Source organism: Phyllostomus hastatus, unplaced genomic scaffold, assembly GCF_019186645.2.
Source record: "Phyllostomus hastatus isolate PE091 unplaced genomic scaffold, TTU_PhHast_1.1 phas_contig_86, whole genome shotgun sequence".
NCBI classification, from domain to species: Eukaryota; Metazoa; Chordata; class Mammalia; order Chiroptera; family Phyllostomidae; genus Phyllostomus; species Phyllostomus hastatus.
In genome coordinates this window covers 44,405,665-44,427,966 of record NW_025333977.1, presented here as the reverse complement: position 1 = coordinate 44,427,966, position 22,302 = coordinate 44,405,665, and the positions used below count along the sequence as shown (strand labels likewise).

The 22,302-nt window shown below is 36.9% G+C and overlaps 1 pseudogene; it reads left to right on the top strand.

Moving 5' to 3' along the window:
• The first annotated feature begins 774 nt into the window (after nt 1–774).
• On the top strand, nt 775–8,509 carry LOC123827353 (annotated as a pseudogene).
• Nucleotides 8,510–22,302: the final 13,793 nt, after the last annotated feature.

Sequence of the window (22,302 nt, the reverse complement as noted above, 5' to 3'; positions counted from 1 at the left end):
TATAAAGTCTTTTTTTTTGTAAAAAGGTAAATTACTATTAAAAGATATTAACAAATGTTTGCTTATATTTAGAATGACTCACAAAACATTTGATCATTAAATATTAAAGCATATTCTATGCTAATTATTATTTTTAAAAGATTTTATTTATTTATGTTTAGAGCTGAAAGGAAGAAGAAAGAGAGGAGAGAAAGATCAGTGTGTGGTTGCCTCTCGTGCACACCCTACTGGTGACCTGGCCCCTAACCCAGGCATGTGACCTGACCAGGAATTGAACCAGCAACCCTTTGCTTTGTAGGCTGGCCAGCACTCAATCTACTGAACCACACCAGGCAGAGCTCTATGTTAATTATTTTTGAAAAGAAAAGAAAATGTCTTGGACATGCTTTTATTTTGCTGCCATATAATATCACATTTAATTAATTTTTTCTGATTAAATTTTTGGCAGCTCATGAAAGTTCCAAGTAATACATTTCAAACACATTCCATTTTTCATATAACCCAACTATAATTTTCTCTTATAAGGCAGAGCTTTCTCTTTGTATGCTCACTTGCTTTTTATCCCTCAGACAAATTACTATTATGATACCTTTGTGACTAAGCTGCTAGTGCTATTGTCCTGACCCCATGCGCATAATGGCAATGCTACTGTTGATGGTATCTTCTGGATTCAGGCTGGTAATCCCATCATTATACACAGGTGAATAAAACAAAATACTCTTTATCTGTTATTAAAAAATCACACGACAGTAGGTTTCTATAATGAAACAGATCATGCGTGGAAGACTGAAATTTGGTGCTAAGGCAATAACAGCTTCTGTCAGAACCCGGCAACTTCACTTGACAGGCGTAATGTTCCTACTTCGTCTTCATTTAGGACAGCTTTGCTTCAGTGAGTAGGAGACATGACAATGACTTCTAACAGCTAGCAGTTCCAGGTATTTTCCCAAATGAATCCTGGGGTAAAGCTAACAGACTTTTGCAAATGGGGAAATTAATGGTTTTCACAAATTCCCTCCTGGAATCGCACAACTACGATGACAAGGTAGATGTGTATTGATAATTGAAATTGTTATGGGGAAATACCAAGAATATTAGGAATACATTTAAGTTAAGAAAGATTCTGCTGCAATGAATGTTTTTGTTTGAAAATATTTTTCAAAAACCATGCTTTATGCTGCAAAGGTTTTAGCCAGCAGTAAGCTTGGGTTTCAAGTCAAGCAAGTATTTGAAGATTTCCTCAAAAACTGAGGCTGAACATTCAGAGGTCTACATTGAAAAGATGTTACTGGAGAAAAGCAGGATGTTGTATTGACCATTCTAGAGAGATATAACCATATTTAAATTATTTAATGTATCTGATTATTCAGAAAAATACAAAGTAAAGTTACTCTAATGTTAATACAAATTGAGCAAAGATTTGGGAGATGTGAATTCTGATGGCTCTTTGGTAGTTTCTAGCTCTGTGACTGGAAAATTCAATTCACTAATTTGAATTAGAATTCCCTCATTTGCCCGGCTGGCGTAGCTCAGTGGATTGAGCGAGGGCTGCGAACCAAAAAGTCGCAGGTTTGATTTCCAGTCAGGGTACATGCCTGGGTTGCAGGCCATGACCCCCAGCAACCACACATTGATGTTTCTCTCTCTCTTTATCTCTATCTCCCTCCCTTCCCTCTCTAAAAGTAAATAAATAAAATCTAAAAAAAAAAAAAAAGAATTCCCTCATCTGTAAAATGAAGAATTTGATTTAATTTATCTTAGTGTGCTTTCTATGAGAAATCACTCTGAAATTTCACTAATATTAAAGGATACATACCATCTAAGTAACACAGGATGGAAATTTCTAAACACAAGCCATTTGTCATATTACAGAGTGGCAAATGGGGTCATTTCTGGTCAAAGGGTGACTAGGAAACTGTCTGTTTAGGATGGACTGCCAGTGAACGGGATGCCTAAGAAAACTTAGCGTACTATAGTGATTTCTTCTGCATCTGAATAGGATTCAGTTTTCTTTCTCTTGACTCAAGGTAGTGTTAGTATTGTATTATATTCAAAAGACCTATAAATTCAACTACAGAAGCCTGGAAAAGGCTTTAAGTCATTTCTAAAAATTCAGTATAGAAAATTATATCTCACAAAACACAGCAAAGCTCCTAAAATTTACTTTTTAGGTATAACTGACCCAAAGTTCTAGACACATGGCTGCTAATAAAATGATTCCACTTATGCCCCAAGTCCCAGGTAAACTTGAATTATTTCTTAGGGTAAATCCTATCTTTCTGTTTCTCCTCAGCCTGAGGGAAGAAATAGGGCAAGCTGAATGGAAAAAAAACAATGAAATGTTTTAAGAGCACCTATTGTATCTAGTCATTTTACCTTGTTTAATTGCATTTAGACTTCCCAGTCAACCCATGAATTAGGTTTCATTGTTATTATTATTCAAATATTAAAGAGGAGGAAACTGATTCCATAAGAGTATTGCTAACCTTTCTAAAATTTAATAGCTTGAAAAAGAATAGTTTTGTGATTGGAATCCATAAATCTCTGCTCTTTCCAATTTTTGATATATGAGTTGGAGAGGAAAGGATATGTAGTTATTTCACATGGTAAAATTGATACAAAAATAAAACCTGGCTTTTTAAAAGCCTATCATCTCAATTTCTGAATGGGTTCAAATTAAAAACTTGAATTTAAGATTTTCCTGTTACATATGAATAAGAGCATATGTTTGTTTTTGTACACACTCACATGCATACCTATATTAACATATGCATATTTTGAGTAATAGTTATCTTAAAAAAATTAAAAATTAAGCCCTGGCTGGCGTAGCTCAGTGGATTGAGCACGGGCTGGGAACCAAAGTGTCCCAGGTTCGATTCCCAGCCAGGGTACATTCCTGGGTTGCAGGCCATAACCCCCAGCAACCGCACATTGATCTCTCTCTCTCTCTCTCTTTCTCTCTCCCACTCCCTCCTTTCCCTCCCTAAAAATAAATAAATAAAATATTAAAAAAAAATTAAAAATTAACATGCACACATAGTGTTGGGGACTGTCCTGCCTGGTTTCAGGAGCTGTAACTGCCCCCATGGCTAAGGCTGAGTAAGTGACTTTCAGACCATAAGTCATTAAGGAGACAAAACTTACCTCCCTGGCAGAAGCGCTGCCTCTGCTCCCTTTACTTCACCCTGCCTGGCCCCCAGTGCTTGATCAGTTAGCCAATGATGGGGAAGATTCCCCACCAGGGGGATGACCTAAGACAGGCACAATCATGGGGGCCCTCTAGGGAAGGACTTGGGGGCTACAGAAAAGGGGGGTGATGGACCCTCGCTCCTCAGCTTTGACATAGCCTCAGTTCTCATTCTGTCTGCAAGAAGTCTTCTAATCTCTTGGCTGCCTTACTTCCCCTGCCTGACTTAAGCCTGAAACAATGCCTTAAGCCTGAAACAATGCTGGAGGTGGGTGCTGCCCTGTGCTGGAAAGGGCAGGTTCCCCAGGGCGATCAGGCCTAAGAAAGAATGCATAAAATCCTATGAAACCTACTTTGCTAATAACCTCAATTTAAATGATAAGGGTCCAAGCAGGAAGTGAGTTTGTTCCCATTTCACTATCTGACCCTGACTCAGAATAAGCTCTCAGAGTTCTTTGAATGTTACCTATTGTTTAATCAATTCTGCCTGCCAATGATTGATGAGCTTTACCTATGCACCTTGCATTCCTATGCAAATTGAATCTGATAAAAGCTTGTCAAGGCAAGGGTTGGGGTGCTCTCCTCTTGAGATTTCTGTGCCATCCCTTTTCTTCCACAGGACTTGGTAGTCTATGTGAATTTATCTCGTATCTCATCCATAATGCCTCGGACACTGTGGGCCGGTATCCAAGTCACATAGCATGTATTAGTTTCATATAAAGACAGATTAATCTCTAAAGAAAGAGAAGGAAGGAATAATCCAATATTGGAGACAAACAGATGAGTGTGGTCTCAGGGATACTGATTTTAAAATTATCTTTCTTGAGTTGAAATTTGTGATTTTTAAAACTTCTGAAAATGTATCTATTTTTTCACCTCAAAACTTGAATTATAGACAGAATGATTTTAGAAATGTAGTCTGAACCTCATTTCTCCCCACAATTTTAGACTTTCCCCATGGTCTTCTTGTGACCAGTGTGGCCACTGAGAAGTCAAAGGTCACCGTGCATCGTATTCCACTTTACAGAACTGGTTTTTGGTGGCTGGAAACTTTTAGGATTTATTCCTTACCACAGAGGTTCAGAAATTTTGTCTTTTTAATCTTTTAGGTAAGGGATGGTCTTTAATATTAATCCTTTTTAGCACATATGGGTACTCTCAATTTATAGATTAACTTTTTTCAGTTCTAATAGATTTTTAAAATATTTCCCCCACAATAAATTTTGTCTTTTTCTCTTTCTGCATCACTTAATACTAGATATGGAACTTCCTGAATAATTCCTTTAATTTTTAAACTATTCTCTACTACTTTGTAGAACTTATCTTTTTTGCTTTAATGTTATTGAAATTTCATAACTGTTTTCAAACACCCACATTTTCTAAAGAATTTGTGTGCATATAATGTAAACATACATAAATATACAATATGCATTTTAATTTGTATATATCCAATTAGTAGTTTTGAGAGCCTATGCGTGTTATTCTTCACACACATATTTTGATCTCTGTGAAGAATGTTCGCTATTTATTTCTGTGCATTCACTCTGTCCTTCTCTGGCTTCATGTCCCTAGCTGATCACTGTGGACTAATTTATATAGATTTTATCTCCAGGGCTCCGCTGTTTTCTAGCTTCTGGTTGGAATTTTTCAACAGAGTTTGACACCATTTCCAGTAATGCTTTTGCTTTTCTTACAGAGTTTGGGTTCCTGAACAGGAACCTTTATGCTTCCATTTTTCTATAAATTAAACCTATAGTCTCCTGCTGGATGAGGGAGAGTGGTCAAGGCCATGATGAACCTGGGAGAGAACTGAGGGTCCCATTGATTCTTATTCAGACTTTTAAACTCTCTGGTTTTCAACCCCTGCTTCATGAGTCCTTCCACCTTCCACAGAGTCCTGATCCTTAACTCTCCAGCCCTTTCAGTGTGGTGCAGTATATATTGGCCAGATTTTCATGGTATCTGTAAGCAGTCAATTACTAATCATTTCAAATAGAGCTGCTTCTTGTATTCTAAAATTGCACTGATATCTTTGAAATCTTCTTCCCCATTATCTTAGTGTGTGTTCATATTTTCAAAAAATTCTGTCACTACTATGACATAATGTTATTAGAAGGAGTTTCAATTCTTTGCAACAATCTGAACACAATTAACTTCTTATTAAAAATATATTAACTTGGAGATCTTCCAAGATGGCAGCAGAGTAGGTGGATCTTACACTCACCTCCTTCCTGTACCAAACTGGAAATACAACTAAATTAAAGTACAATAATGCTGAATAACCAACTAAAGGCTAGTAAAAGAGGAGTCTTATAGTGAAAGATGTACAGAAGAAGCCACAACAAGATTGATAAGAAGTGTGGAAACATGAAAAAGGTTGACCCCATTCCAAAAGGTGGAGCTGAGGGTTCTGGAGGGATACCTCAGCTATGGGGGGGGGGTTCCCCCTTGAAAAGTGTTGGGCCTAAAACCCTGGTAGAGCTTCCCAGCCAGGAGCACCAGAGCTGGAAAGAGGTGCTCACATCACATTTGACTGTAAAAAGCAGAGGGGTTTCTGTCCACTAGGGGGAGGCAAAAATCCAATGGAGGCACAAGAACCTTCTTAAAGGAAAATACATAAAATTTCATTCTTAGCCACTCTTACTCTGGATTCTGGTGAAGGGAGAGGAGTGCAGAGTGGAGTCATCTGGGGAGATTCTGGGGTGTGGGGACTCTGGGGATGAGGATACAGGGATGGTCACTGGTTTTTCTGTGTTGAATTGTCCTCCAGTGGTCTAGTTGCCATGTTTCTAGGGCAGAACAATCCCATCTCAGTGGCATCAGCTTTGGGGAAAACAATTACTGTACTCTCTGAAATCTTTTTGCCCCATCCTATGGATCTTAAGCCCTGCCAGAAAGTCACCTGCAGAGGCCAGGGTGTAGCAATCTGGGCAGACTCAGGGGAGGTCAGTGACTGCCTTTGGGGCAGAGCCATTCCCACAACTTTCCCAAGAACATGACTAGTGTTTCCCCATCATGGAAGATCCTATAGAAACACACTCCTAACTTCTGAGAGACCCAACTTCTGGACTCCAGAGACCTCGCCTCTGGAAACTACCAGGGCTTTGCTCTACCAAGGTCAGGGCAAAATCCAGGACAGACTCAGTAATGTGTCTCTGGGATGGAACCACACCCACCACCTTCCTTGAAGCTTGAAAGATACCTCTCCATCATAGGAGATCTACTAGCTCCAATCTCCTGATTTTGCCAGAAGCTCTTTCAGTGACTGAGCCTAACAAGTAGCAGATGGGTAAACAGAAGCAGGTGGAGGCAGATCCTGGGGTCCCTTGGGACATTTACTGACTGCCTTCAGTACCACTGTTGGAAAAAGCCAGCCTGGGAGCACAGCTTGATCCTTTTTGTGTGCAGCCAAGCCCAGCAGAGGCAGCCACTATCTGTGGATCTCTATTAGCTTTGAACAGGTTGCTGAGGACAAGGCACAGACTGCATCTGATATTGGTCTGCACTAGAGTCCCTCCCAAGGGGCCAGAATCAAAACACCAAGTAGCCAGCTTCAGAAAACACTGAAGCAAGATTGAATAAACTTCACAAATAGCATAGCCAAAGGGAGAGTGTAGGAGGCACTAAACCCCTAAAGCTTGCTGTGGAGGATTCTGTTTATTTTATTTTCTATTTCTTTCTTTTCATTTTTCTTGTTTCTTTGTCCTTTTCTTTTCCTTATTTTTATTTTACTTTATTTTTATATATTTTATTATTTTGTATTTTATTTATTTGCTGCTGCTGTTGTTGTTGTTGTTATTATTATTATTATTTGGTCACCAGCTGCACAGAAGCTTGAACACCATTGTCAGGGTTGAGCCTTACAGCCAGCCAGCCAGCCAGCCTGAGGTTCAATTCCATACATGAATGGTCCAAAAGCAATTAAGACTAAATTATAACAGGGGAGCCCACATAACACACATAAGGGACATTCCTAGAGTACCCAGCTAAGAAGAAAATATACACTGCACCACTGGGTCCCACAGGACTCCAACTACATAAAGCCACCCCATGAAGACTGTGTATCATAGATTTACCTGATACATAGAAACAAACTCAAGGAGGCAGCCAAACAGGGAGACAAATAAACAGGTACCAAATGAAAGAAGAGGAAGAATCTTTAGAAAAAGAGCTAAGTAAAATGGAGACATGGAATTTATCAGATATAGAGTTCAAAATAATGGTTTCAAGGATGTTCAAGGAACTTATTGAGAACTGCAACAGCATGAAAACCAAAAGAAAAAAAAAGAACCAGCTAAAAATGAAGAATACCACACCTGACATCAAAGAATGCACTAGAAGAAATAGAAAGTAGGATGGATGAAGCAAAGAATCAAGTTTGAAAGACAAGGTAGAAGAAAACACCCAATCAGAACAGCAAAAAGAAAAAAGAATTTAAAAAAAAACATGAAGATAATTTAAGAGATCTTTGGGAAACATGAAGTGTAATAACATCTGCATCCTGGGTACCAGAAGAAAAGAGAAAGAGAACAAGGAATCAAGAACCTATTTGAAGAAATAATGACAAAAAATTTTCCTAACCTGATGAAGGAAAAAGGCATACAAGTCCATGAAGCACAGAGAGTCCCAACCAAAAAGAACCCAAAGAGACCCACACTAAGATACATAAAAATTATAATGGCAAAGGTTAACACCAAAAAGAAAATCTTAAAAGCAACTAGAGAAAAGCAGTTAATTACCTACAAGGGAGCTCCCATAAGTCTGTCAGATGGTTTCTCAACAGAAACATTTTAGGCCAGAAGGGATTGGCACGAAATATACAAAGTGGTCCTCTAATGGGGAATCTAAGCCTGTGCCATTTCTGGTGCTGGTATGGCTCCAAGAAGGCATATACATTTTCTACCAGTGGCCAGAACCATCACTCCTAGCAGACAGGAGCTTGCACAGCAGGCTAGTGGCCAAGCTTGCATATCCTAGCCATTACTCCTCTAGTTGCTTCATAAAGAAGGGAAGATAAGTGATTCAAACTTATAGTCCAGCCCACCCTTGGTTTCCAAGCAGGGAAAAGATGACACTGAGAAGTGAGCAGCCTGGGGTGAGTCCTGGGACAATACTAGTAGGGATTCAGAAGAAGCCCAGCAAAGTGCCAACACCTAAGAGTCATTGGGGAAGACCCAAGGGGAGCAAAAACAAGAATGCTGTCAAGACTCAGGACACTGTCATGACTCCAGGGAGAAAAGCAAGGGGCAAACCCCCCAAAAAGAGCTGTAGAAGGAGAAAGGAGAAGGAATATTGTAAGAGTCCACTGAGGACAAGCAATGACCATGCTGTGATATCCACTTCCTTACCAAGGAGCAGGTTCTTCTGGGACAGGACAACCTCATTCCCACTGCCCCCAACCATTCCCCTCAGGCCCCCAGTCACTGCCACCCATTTGTGCCTATGTATCTGCACCCTTTTGCACTGCCACACTACACAGAACAGCAGCTACTTCAGGGTCCCAGTGGGCCAAGAGGGTAACAACTTTCATTTGATATCAGTTCCTAGCAACCCCTCACCTACCCATGTGCATTCACTTGCCCTCCTAGACAAAGCTGACTTCCCACTTAGCCATGCCCTGCATGTGGCTGTGTCCCTGCTCCCTTGGTGGTGGGGACATTGCTGACTTGGCTCCTGGTTTGAGGATCCCATTTCAACTTTTACCTCTGGCTTCCTATTATGGGCCTGGGGCAGGGCTACACCATCCTTTAAGGGGCCCAAGTCCCATCTCACTCTGAGGTGCCCACTCCACAGTACTGGTGTGTGTTGCCATGGATAGGGTTTTTTGACCCCAAGAGGCCCTGACCAACTGTGTTTCACCAGATGCAGCTCATACCCAATTTCCCTCATTTCCTGCCTTGCATAGTCAGGGGACTAGTTTGGAAAGTCCCCCCCAAAGGAACAGAAAGTAGAGCAGGAATGGTGTAAAGCCTCTACCCAACTACTTCTACTCTAGGCCTTGAGTTCCCCCTTCCCTCACATGGGGCACTGACAAAGAGCTGGCCTTGCCCACTCTCACACCCTGCTCCTCCCCACCCCCCAAGTTTCTGGTTCTTTCTTTCATTTGTTCACAAACTACCTCTGGTCAGTCATGTGCCTGTTTTTTTTTAACATTTCATTCTTAGAAATCTGTCATTGCTACTGTTACCAGCACCAAGTGCTCATCTTCACTGCCTCTTGTTCAGTCTACCCCCACCTACAAGATATTCTTGGGAAGAAGCTAGGGGCAAAGCAGGCTTGGAAATAACCATCCAGTCATAAAGAAGGTGGAGCTCTGCCCCTAGAATGCTACAGCAGAGTGAGAAGAGGCCAAGAGTGTAGGGCAACCTTCTCTACCTGTTCTGTTGGGGATGATATAGCCATTATTTGGCCCAGCCTGAATCCCACCTTTCTGATTTTCAATTTTCAGTTACATGAACAAGAATATATTTTATAAAAGAATATATGAAGTGATATAAAACAGTGACTTACAGCCAATAATCTTACCCAGGAAGGTTAACATTAAAATTAAAGGAGAAATAAAGAGATTCCCAGGGCAAAACAACAACAACAAAAAACCCCCCAAAAACCCACAGCTAAGTTTGTTACTACCAAACCAATGTTATAAGAAATGCTAAAGGGCCTGCTTTGGCAAAAAAAAGAAGGAAAAAACTAAACTGGCAATAAATATGTACCTATCAACAATCACTTTAAACATAAATGACTTAAATGCTGCAATGAAAAGACATAGGGTAGCTGAATGAGTAAGAAAACATGATCCACATATATGCTGTCTATAAGAGACCCATGTCATAATGAAAGACACACATAGACTAAACATAAAGGATGGAAACAGACATCCCATGTAAATGGAAATTAAGAAAAAGCTGGGTTAACAATTATGTTTGATAAAATAGATTTTAAAACAAAGGCTAAATTAAGTGACAACGAAGGACATTACATAATAATAAAAGGGAAAAACCCAACATGATATAACTCTTATAAACATTTATGCACCTAAGATAGGAACATCTAAATATATAAAGCGAATTTTGATGGACATCAAAGGGAGATATTGACAGTAGTGCAGTCAAAGAAGGAACTCTTACCACTCTGTTTACTCCAATGAATGGATCTTCCAGGCAGAAAATCAACAAAGGAATGGTGGCCTTAAATGACACACTAATCAGATGGATTTAATTGATATATTCAGAGTATTTCACATCAAAACAGAAGAACATACATTTTTTTTTCCAAGTGCACATGGAATATTTTCTAGGATAAAATACATGTTAGAACACAAAATAAGTCTCAATAACTTTAAGAAGATTGAAATCATGTCAAATATCTTCTTTGACCATAATGGTAGGAAACTGGAGATCAATCACAAGTAGAAAACTGAAAAACACACAAAATCAAGGAGGCTAAATAACATGATAATAAAAAAAATGAATGGGTTAACAATGATATCAAGGAAGAAATCAAAAGATACCTTGAAACAATGAAAATGAGGACACTACAACATAAAATATATGGGACACTGCAAAAGCAGTCCTAAGAGAGAAATTCATAGAAATACAGGCTTATCTCAGGAAATAAGAAAAATATCAAATAAAGAAACTAACTTTATACTTAAAGTCACCATAAAAAAAAGAACAACAAACAAAACCACAAGTGAATAGAGGGAAGAAAATAATAAAGATCAGGGCAGAAATACAAGAAATAGAGTCTAAAAAATACAAAAGAACAATGAAAGCAAATAGTGTTTCTTTGAAAAGATAAATAAAATTTACAAATCTTTAACCAGACTCATCAAGGAAAAAAAGAGAGAGGATTTAAATAAATACAATTAGAAATGAAAGATAAGAAGTAACAAATGATAACAAAGAAATACAAAAGATTGCAACAAAATATTATGAATAACTATATGCACCCAAATTGGACAATCTGGAAAAAATGGATAAATTCCTAGAAATATACAATCTTCAAAAACAGAATCAGAAAGAATCATATATCTGGATAGACTGGTTACAGTAGTGAAATTGACTCTACAAAAGTCTTTATAACACAAATATCTAATCAGGTCTTTTCAGAAATGAAAAATTGCAATGACTCTATGCCTTTTTAAAAGAAAATAATTCTTATTATATTATATATTAAAATATTCTGTCTCAATCTTGGACATGCATCTTTCTTAACGTTATCAGTTGTTTCTCCTCCTTATTCTCTATGCATATAAATTTCATTTGTATGTATCTTAAATTTTTGAAATTTCTCTTCTACAATATTTCGCCTTGCCAAGTACTTCTTATCTTTTATGACCCTGCTGAAGTCCAACTTTTCCTCATGATGTCATCTGTTGACAATTTCCAATCCAAAATCCTCCCATAAAACATTGAATAGGTTTTCCTTCATCTAATGATATCATATATCTTACTATTTGATATTTAATTGCAGCACTTATACTACCATTGGTTTTTTTGCTTGTCTTTCTAGGTCGTTAAAAACTATTAGCATCCATGATCAGAGATTAAATCTAAGTAATTATTTATTGGTCAAAATCCATGAGTCAGAAATACAGATAGTGCTGTCCTGGGCAGAACCTCTGTTTTCTGTGGCTTTGCCAAGGGTCATTTACTCTTCTCCGATCTACTGGTAGCTGGGCTATGTTGGAAGGTCCAGGGGGTTACATGCACATGACTGGTGCCTTCACAAATATCTTCATGTGACTTCTGTAGCTGCATGCAGAAGAGGTCTTTCATGCTTGTTGAACTTCCATGCAAGTGGGCTTTTATGCAGGCAAAGTTTGAAAAAAAGTGTTGAAAAAATATTTATTTAACATATATTTTAATATATATTAGAGTTTTACATAGATTTACAGAGATGTAATATATATTTACACATGTCTTAACATACCCATCATGTATATATTTATACACATAACTGTATATATTAACTTAGACTCAAGCTTATGCACATCTGTCTCCACACATCCGTATTATACTGCTGTTAGTGAACCGAAATGGGGTTTGGCTGCTCACCACCATTAAAAAGCAAATTGTAGAGGCAGAGGCTGCTGAGAAAGGAAAGGGGTTTTTATTTAAATGCTCAGTGATATGGGAGGACTGGGGACTCTCTGTCTCTGGGCTCATTAGAGTCATCTCTTCCCGAAAACTCAACCGTCCCCAGCAAGACCAAAACCAAAGGCAATGCCCAGAATTCCCACTCCATTTTAAAGTACTGTCTTTTGGAGTCAAATGACTAAGAAGGCTTCTGTCTGGCTTCAGACTCCCTTCTGGAGACTGTGTGTGGTGCCAGTGCTGCCATTGGCCATGCAACTTCAAGCAGCAAGGTCCTGTGCTCCTGGGTGGTGGAGCTGGCAAAGGCACAGGGGAATGTTCCATTAGGTTGACAAGAGAGAGAGTCTCCTTCCTGGAGGTAACAGAATCATATGATCCATGGAGAGGAAAGCAAGTACACTGAGTGCAGGCCCCAAGCAGCAGCCATAGGCTTGAGAGTTTTCTTTGTTTCCTTGCATCTGTATTAGTTTTGGGTATTTGACTGACCAGATACTTTTTCAGAATCCCCAAATGACTTCCCAAACTTCTGCACACTCCAGGAGGGTCCACCCCTTGACTAATACCTTATTTTCCCCAGGCTAGACTAATAACACCTTGGGCTTCTCCCATCCAGCACCTCCCCCTGCAGCCACTGTGACCACCTATGGTGCTTGTGCCTGCCTTCCCATGCCCCCACTCCCAATCAGGTACTGGCAGGGCGGTAGGGAGGCTTTCCCCACTATACAATTATCTTGTTAGCCTTGTGCATGCTTAATGTAATACTTTCTCCTGCCTCCATCTTGCCCAGGAGTGGGTCATCTGCCACTGGGGCCAGGACACATTGGGCAGAGCATTTGCAAGGCCTGGGCTTGGTTACCCAGACACTGTACCTGCCCACTGCTTCTGGTGGTTAGCATCTCCTCCAATAGTCTGTCTTTTTCTTGTCCCTCCACCTGCTATAACAGTTTCACCAGGGTATTGGTATTACTGCTATATTGAAAATTGTGGAATTGGTTCTACATATTTATGCTTGAATTTAGTGACAGTAAACAAATTGTGGTATAAATATCACATGACCTTAAAGGTTTGTTTTTAAAGTCTAGTTGCTTAATTTTCAAATGTCTGGAAATAGTGATGAATTTGCTAACACCTCATGTGCAATGTAAACTTAATGTTCTTCAATGTTTCAAATGGTCCTCTTGATAATTTAAAGTAAAAGTTTAAAGCAACTTCTTTTCTTGTATGACTAGATCATTATTATATTTATATTGTCTAATGATCAACCTACAAACTCTTTGGAAATAAGAGAAAATGCTAACCACATTTTTTTTTCTCACATGTGTTCATGTCATTGGTGTTAATCTTAGTCTGCAGTTTCATTGAAAAACTGTTTTTTAAAGGAATAATTTACTTAAAACCAGATAATAACATATGAAAACCTACTTAATCAGGAGCACAGGCTGCTAGGTGTCATAGTTAGCTAGCAATAAAGAAAAAGCAAGGATGTCCCTCTCAACATCTCTGGGTTCTGGAACTTTCACACTTCCTTCATGATAATTCACTGATAATAAACATGTCACTCAGACATAAGGTTTGAACTAAGAGGAGGTACCATGCTGTCTCATATGAAGTATAAATATGATTTTATGGTAAAAAATATAAAGGGTCAATTTAATACTTGAAAAATGGCCACAACAATATTTTTTTGTTTCACATACTCTCCCAGAGCCTCACCATTCTCCCATCAAAAGCTGTAGTCCATGTTTTCTTCTGCACAGTTGCACAGGGCTTTTTGACTGCCTTCACTCACAGTACTCAGGAAGTGACTACCAAGGCAATCTAGCTTCCTTTTCACTCTCTCAGGGATGCTTCCTTTTGATCTCATGCACTGTGCTGGCAGGCCATGTGTGCATCTTCCTGGCAGCTGCAGCCAAAGTCCCAGCTGACACACAGCATTAACTGTCATCCTTTGAGCATCCTTCGCTATGCCATGTAAAGAAGAGACAAGCTGTCCCCATTTAGCTCAGTGCAAATTGCACATTCATGAGCTAAATAGTTGTTTCACAGCACTAAGTTTGAGGTGGTATGTAATGTATTTGATAACTGGAACAATAAATTAATGTGTTTTCCTCATGTTTCAGTGGATCATCTTGTGCACAACACTTGGAAGACAATTAACCCAGGTTATGACTATATTAATGAGAATTAGTTGAAGGTCGGAGAAAATGGTGAAGAATACTTTTTCCTGTCACAATGATATAACGTAAGCTACTATCTCACATGATGGATGTCCCTATGTACACAAATATTGCTTGACTCAACTGTCATTCTGCAAAGGGGTCCAGCATTATATTATTTCTTGGACAAATTTAGTCTTATTCTGTTGAAATGGAGAGACTAATATATTAAACTTTTATCATATAAAAGTTTATATGATAAACTATAAAAAAGATATTTTTATAAACTATTGTTTTTTACTGAGATAGTAGGTAAATTAGAAAAATGAAGAGATTTATTTTTAACAGAAGGATTTATATGTGTGGTTACCTGGGGGTGCAGAGAATGGATTATATATGCAAAGTTGAGGTGATGCAACTCTGGTAACTTTAGTGAGGACCAGAGATATCAAAGATGTGTTTAAAAGCTTTGAAAGTAGCCCTTAGAGGCTGCAAAGGAAAAACATTCTATATTAGAGACATTTTGTGTGTGTGTAGGAATGGGCTTCCTTACCTCTGTTCCATAAGTTTGGATTCCAAACATATTTTAATTGTCCTCTCCTATTTTTTTAGAGTAAATAACTCATTATTGTTCAATAAATGTTATGGCTGCTATTGCATATATGATTTATAAGAGTATAGAAAAGTGTCAGCTACAGACTAATGTCACTGTTTCCTTGTGAATTTGGGTTTGGAGTACTAACACTTGGGTAGGTCCCCAACAATTGAAAAGAGTAGATAGAGGTGAATATCAGAAATTCATAAGACAGTCACACACTGAGTGTAGAGAATTAAAATAAGATATATAGGTGGGTTGCAGGTTTCTGCTGCAGTGAATTATGCAATGAATTACTATGGAAATGATGAAAATTTGAGAAGTGTAAAATATAATAGACTGTTTTACTCATGTTTAGCTTGAAGCTACAACAAACTGTCTCATGTGTGTTGTGTTAATGCTTGTTGCTGACATCTTTGTTACTGGGAGATGTTTTTGTAGTGAAATATTTGGTTTCTTGACACGGTGGTTGTTAAACCAACACATTCGATATTTTCTCTATCAAAGAGGAGATCCATTTGCTTGTAAATGTCACACTCCTTCAGCATTGCAGACTTCTTCACATGATTTTTACTTATACTGAAATATGATTCCTAATAAGATGAATACTTTAAAGTATATTTATATTTTCAGATCTCTTTGACATCTAAATATACTGTGTCATGTATAAACATCATTTCAATAAGTTATATAGGCAACATTGTAGTAATTTAATACATAATGAATTTACAGCATAATATGCACTAAATGAAGTCCATTTATATTAAGCTAGTCATAGTCTGTGATGTCAGTTACAAATTATTTCTAAATCAATGAATGTTTCCATCAGGAGACATAATTGTTCCATTGAGTTGGAAGTTAAACTTCTATCAGACCAATTTGGGTTCTTCATGCCTTTAGTTCAGACAAAGAAGGGGACCAGTGTACTGGCTGGAGTGATTGATCCTGATCATCGATGGAAAGTTGAACTGCTACTCCACAACATAGGTATGGAAACAGTGCATTTATTTGCTTGATATATAAAGACAGAAATATAATTTCCTTATGGCAGCTAATATAAAACCAGTAAACACTAATTCACTCTAGCTGCAGTTATTCTCTGCATTAGAAATACAAAATTATAAAAATGTGAAAAATACAACATCATGCAAATTCACATCTACTTGGAACTACAAAGGCTCACTGACTCATTCAATAAATATTATTCACACTATAGATTTTCTAAACAAAAGTTAAAAAACTATCATTGGGGGATAAAATGGTTAAGGGTAACCTAGAAAGTACTGTCCTTTAATGTAATATTTGGCTCTGTAAATTTACCTAAGGCAAAGCAATAATGAGGGCTCAAGAGAAAAAAAGATAATCTGCCAAGTGATTTTTGGAAAAAAATAACAATATTTCAAAATAATTGGCTAAAATTTGAGTTACTTCTGTAGGCACAAGTTTAAGTTTAAATAATGCATGACAAAACAGTGTTTTAAATGCATTTAAAGCTTACAAATCAAAGCATATATGATGTTTTTCAGAGCTATGACTGAAGGAAAATTTTAAGAAAATATGAAGAGAAGGATCAGTGAATTTACAGTTTAGTAGTGAAGGAATGATAGATACACAAAAAATAATAACACAAGTCAGAGAATAACAGCTGCCATAATGAAATGCAGAATACATTCTATGGAACATTAAAAAGGAAAAGACCATACCTTCTAAGGTATCCTGAGTCTTCCCAGAAATGACTGTCTTTGTGCTGGACTTTGAAGAATGGGTTAAATTAAACCAACTGGAAAGGTAAAAAATTTCATGAGCAAAGAAGTAGTAAAAGCAAAGGCACAAACTCTGGAGTTGAGGGACTGTACTTAGAGAAAGAATTTCTGTTTGGGTAAAATGCAGGCTCTATGCATGGGGTGGTTGGCAAGTAGGCTGAAATGGTATGTGGGATCATGTTCTGAAGATCCTCAGATCCCATGCTAAATTGTTTTCAGTTAACTCAATAGGCAATAAAAGCCCTTAAATAGGACCCTGGATGGTGTGGCTCAGTTGGTTGGGCATTGTCCCTCAAAGCAAAGAGTCTCTGTTTCCATTCCCAGTCAGGACACATGTCTAGGTTATGGGTTCAGTGCTGAGTTGGGGCACATACAAATGGAAACCAATTGATGCTTCTTTCTCACATCATTGTTTATCTCTCTCTCTTCCTCCCTCCCTTCCCTCTCTCTAAAATAAGAAAAAAGTCTTTAAATAGGGAACCAGTGTGCTCCAAATTCTAAAAGAGAATGGAAACCAATTAGTTATCTTGATGCACCAATGCTACTTCCAGTCTTAAGCTGAAACTAAAGATATAACCAGAGAAAAGTGCAAGTAAATAACATATTAATATTATACCATATATTGTCTATAATTACTTTTATTGGAGAAAAACTTTTAAGGCATTTATAGGGGTTTGCTAACCAGGGGGGAAAAGGATATGTTTTAAAATACATGACAAGATTTGATTAAGGTTTGTGAGTATTTCCAATTTCTGAATTTGGGTTATAATACTCTGGGGAGAACAGCTTTAATTTTGGAAAAAAAATAAGAGTAAAGTAATTGGGAATGTAATCTTTAAATTATTGAATATATTATGGTCAAAAATATGACCAAAAAAGCATATATCTACTAATATCTAAGTCCCCCCTTCTGAAAATGCATGTTTTAAAGAATAACTTTATTAACTCTGCTTTCACAGTCATGGTATTAAAATTTAATACAAAATGGAGACCAGACTTGATAAGTCCTTGAGTGGACAAAACCATTTAAGCCATATAAGCACAACTAAATCTAGTTTGTTTCATGAACACAACCAAACCTTAACTAAGGTTGTTTCTTGCAAATGCTTTTGACAATTATAAAATTAACTTATGTCATCTTCCAAAATATGGTATGAAATAATTACTTTTAACCATCCCCTGCTGTCTGGAAGCCCTCATTAATGATCAATCATTGTAAAGGCTAACTTCCTCATTTTCATGTTATAAGGTATCCTATAACTTCGTGCACCTGAGCTTAATGTCAGTCTTCAATGTGAAAGGTCATAGTTCTCAAACTGTTTTTATATGCACAATGAACTCTTATTAAATGCTATTTATTGATTTGGTGATTTTATTTTTGCAATTTCTGGATTTTTGACAATAGCAAACTTTCAGTTAGAATACAAAGACCTGAGGAACATATAGAAACAGAATACTGACACTGAGTTTGTGTCTTCCAAATTAAAATTATTTAGGTTAAATATTTGATGTCAGTTAAATGAAATGTAATTATATATACATTATTAAATACACAGAAAAATTATTAGCATTTTATTAATATTTTCAAATGTGAATGGATGATTGAAAGATGAACATATACAGTTCAAACTTTATATATAAAAATTCATACATAAAATACATATTTATGCTTTTTATTTTTAAAGTAATCAACATACATATTTGCATATAATAAAGTTATAGCAACTGAATTACTCTATGTAATGTTAAAAAACATGAAAAGTCCTAGTGAATAATTAGTATTTTCTACCAAGACATAATAATATGATTTCATAGTAAATTACCCCTGACTGTTGCATATTCTGATCCTAAATCAAAATATCCTACAATTTCCAAGTTCTTACATTCTTGACCTCCTCCTCAGAGCAATCTTTGCTGACTGCCTCTGTACAGTAGGTCCTCTCAGGAGCACTCTGTTACAGAACTCTGCCTTTGACAATGGCAGTCACAGTGCAGTCCCTCCATTTGTGTGTTGACCACCTCTCCCAGTAGATGCAGGCTCCCCAAGATCAAACCTTTACCATACCTGCTGTATTATATATCTGGGGCCATGAACTGATTAATACTTAATAAATAAATATCTGTTGAATTAAGTTTTTTTTCAGAAATCCAATTGTTGAATAGAGAAAAAATCTTTAATCCACCACTTGGATGCCTGTATATTGCCAACACCTAAACATTTACATCATTTGTTATTGATAAATCTATTTCTTATATGTAAGTAAAAAGGAATTTTTATATAAAATCAGGAAAACTTGAAAAAAATTACATTTAACCTGATTATTTGTTGGAAAAAATTAAAATATAAAACATGTCATTTACTTTCATTTGTTTTACACATTTTTATTGAATTCATTCTATGTATACAGAATTATACTAGCTTTGATAAGAGATACAAAGATAAAAGAGACATAGTTTCCCCTTGAAGAAATTAATCACACAGTATAGATATGAAATACAGGTACTATATTCAAGGTAAAAAATGACAAAATGGCAGTAAAGATTTGCTAGAGTGGTATTTCTCAAATTTTGTTTTACTATAACCCACAGTAATAAATTCATTTTACATATTTTACATTGTGAGTGTATATATAAAACTAAGACAAACATGTTACAGAACAATATTTTCACTTTATCCTATGTAATACCTTGTAATATGTTCTATTTTATTGTATTTCTTTTTGTTTAGTACTGGCTGTTCACTTATTAAAGCTGTTTTTACAACTCAACAATAATCAACACAGTTCGAAACCACTGAGCAATTCGGAGAATCAACTTCATCACTAAGATTGTATTTATGCTAAATATTTAATTTTATAACTTTATAATATTTACACATGTAAACTTGAGAAAAAACTCATTTTAAGTGGAAGGAAGCACACAAAAGTATTGAGAAAATGTGTGAGGCATGAGTAAACAAAATCAAGTAGTTCACTTTGGCTGGTGTGATAGTATGGTGTGACATACTGTGTATAACATGTCCCTCTTGAGCATGGCAGAACCTGTGAATATAAAAGCACATCATTCTCATCATTATATTACTTTCTCTGGTAAAAAGTATTTTTGCTGATGCAATCAAAGCCCCTAATCACTGATTTAATTAAAAAGAGATTGTCCTGGGTGATGTGACCTCATCAGATGACTGTTTCAAAGGGAGATTTAAACACAGAAATACTTTCTTGCTGGCTATGAAAATCCAGTCTTCATAAACTCTACACCTGTAAAGAATGAATTCTGCAAATACCATGCAGGCTTCAGAGAGAACACCAAGCCAGCCCATTCAACATTCCAGATCATGAAACCCTGAGCAGAGAACACAGCAAAGCTCACCAGACTTTAGACCTACTGAAGTATGAACTAATAAAGGGTTTATGATAATTACTTACCCAAAAGTAGTGATCCAGCTGGAGTGTGGGTGCATAAAATAGTGAAAGAGATTCTTGGAAAGATAACTGAAATTCAGATCGTTAAGGCCCATGAAAGCTGGTTAAGAGGTTTCTTCTTTAGGAAATGTGAAGTTAGAGAAGAATTTGGAAGAGAAAGTTGCTTGGAAAGGGGAGTAAGCATTGAAAGAAACTTCCCTTGAATCACCTTATTCTCCAGTTATTTAAAATAAATTTTGCTTTAAAAATCAAGCGATTTATTTATGAAATAGATATAGTTGTAACTATAGGTATTGACTTAGAAATAATACCAGTTAATGGCGTAGTAATGGGTGTTGGTAAAAAAATTGGTACAATAGTCCTTGTCTTATCTGCAATTTCACTTTCTGCAGTTTCAGTTACCCATGGTCAGCTACTGTCCTAAAACATTAAATGGAAAATTCCAGAAATAAACAATTCATAAGTTTTACATTGAGAGCCTTTCTGAGAATTGGGATAAAATCCTTTGCCCTCCAGCTCCATCCTTGACTGAGATGTCAGTTATTCTTTTGTTCAGTGTCTCCACACTGTAAACACTCCCTGCCGGTTAGTTATTTAATAGCCATTTGGGTTATCAGACCAACTCTCTCAACATTGCTTTGCTTGTATTCAAGTAACATTTATTTTATTTAAAAAAGGTCCCAAAGTGCAGGAGTGGTGATGCTGGAAATTTGGGATATGGCAAAGAGAAGCCATGAAGTGCTTTCTTTAAGTGAAAATGTGAGTAGAGTACAATAAGATATTTTAAAAGCAAGACACCATATTCATATCACTTTTATTATAGTATATCATTATAATTGTTGCATTTTATTAGTTATTGTTGTTAAGCTCTTACTGTGTCTCTAACAATGGTGATAGGTTCTGAGAAATGTGTCATTAGGCAATTGTGAGAACATCATAGTGTACATGTACACAAATCTAGATGGAACACCCCTAGGCTATTTTGTAGAGTTTTTTTGCTCTCAGGCTACAACACTGTATAATATGTTATTTTTTTTAGATATTTAATTTATTTATTTTTAGACAGAGGGCAAGGGAGGGAGAAAGGGAAGAAGAAAGACATCAATGTGTGGTTGCTTCTCATGCACTCTCTATTGGGGACCTGCCTGCAACCCAGGCATGTGCCCTGACTGGGAATTGAACTGGCAACCCTTTGGTTCTCAGGCCAGCACTCAATCCACTAAGCCACATCAGCTTGGACTGTATAACATGTTATTGTTCAAACACACAAAAATGATGAAATCAAAATAGTAGTCCACTGGAGATGTATGAGCCTGCTGCCCTCATATCACTGTGTACTGTTTTTCTTTATTTTTTTATAAGTAGAAAGAGGACACTCTAAAATAACAATACAAAATATAATATAGTAACTACATAAACCAAAAACATAGTCATTTGTTATTATTAACAAGTATTATATACTCTACATGATTATATGTGCTATACTTTTATCCAACAGCCAGCACAGTAGGTTTGTTTACATCAGTATCACCACAAACATGTAATGTTTATATAGTCAGGCACTATAACATCGCTAAGCGATAGAAATTTTTCAGCTTCATTATAATCTTGTGGGACCACTGTCATATATGTGCTGGTCCTTGACCAAAACATTGTTACATGGCATGTGACAATATAGGAAAGTGCATAGTAAATATAGTATTCAGTACTATTCAGGTCTTGGAATACGTCCCTTTAGATAAGGGGTAGAGGGACTATTTATGTCACCAAATATCTGTAGCCTTGGGAACCCATGTAATAAATATGGTGAGGACTAATTGTAATTAAATAGAACAAGAGACCTTCTCTTTTTTTCCACATCTGCATAAATTACTGACAGATTAACATCTGTCACCATAGAAAAAGAAGCAAATTATATCCTTTCTGGACTAAAAAATGCACACCTTTCAGTAGCAGCATCAGTAGCATCAGAGAACTGGGGATTTATAGACTACTGTACTATGTTCAAGTAGATGGTAACCAAACCTCACCTCACAGCTTTAGTGGGTTCCAGTGGGTCTTGAACTTAGCATGGGAGAAAA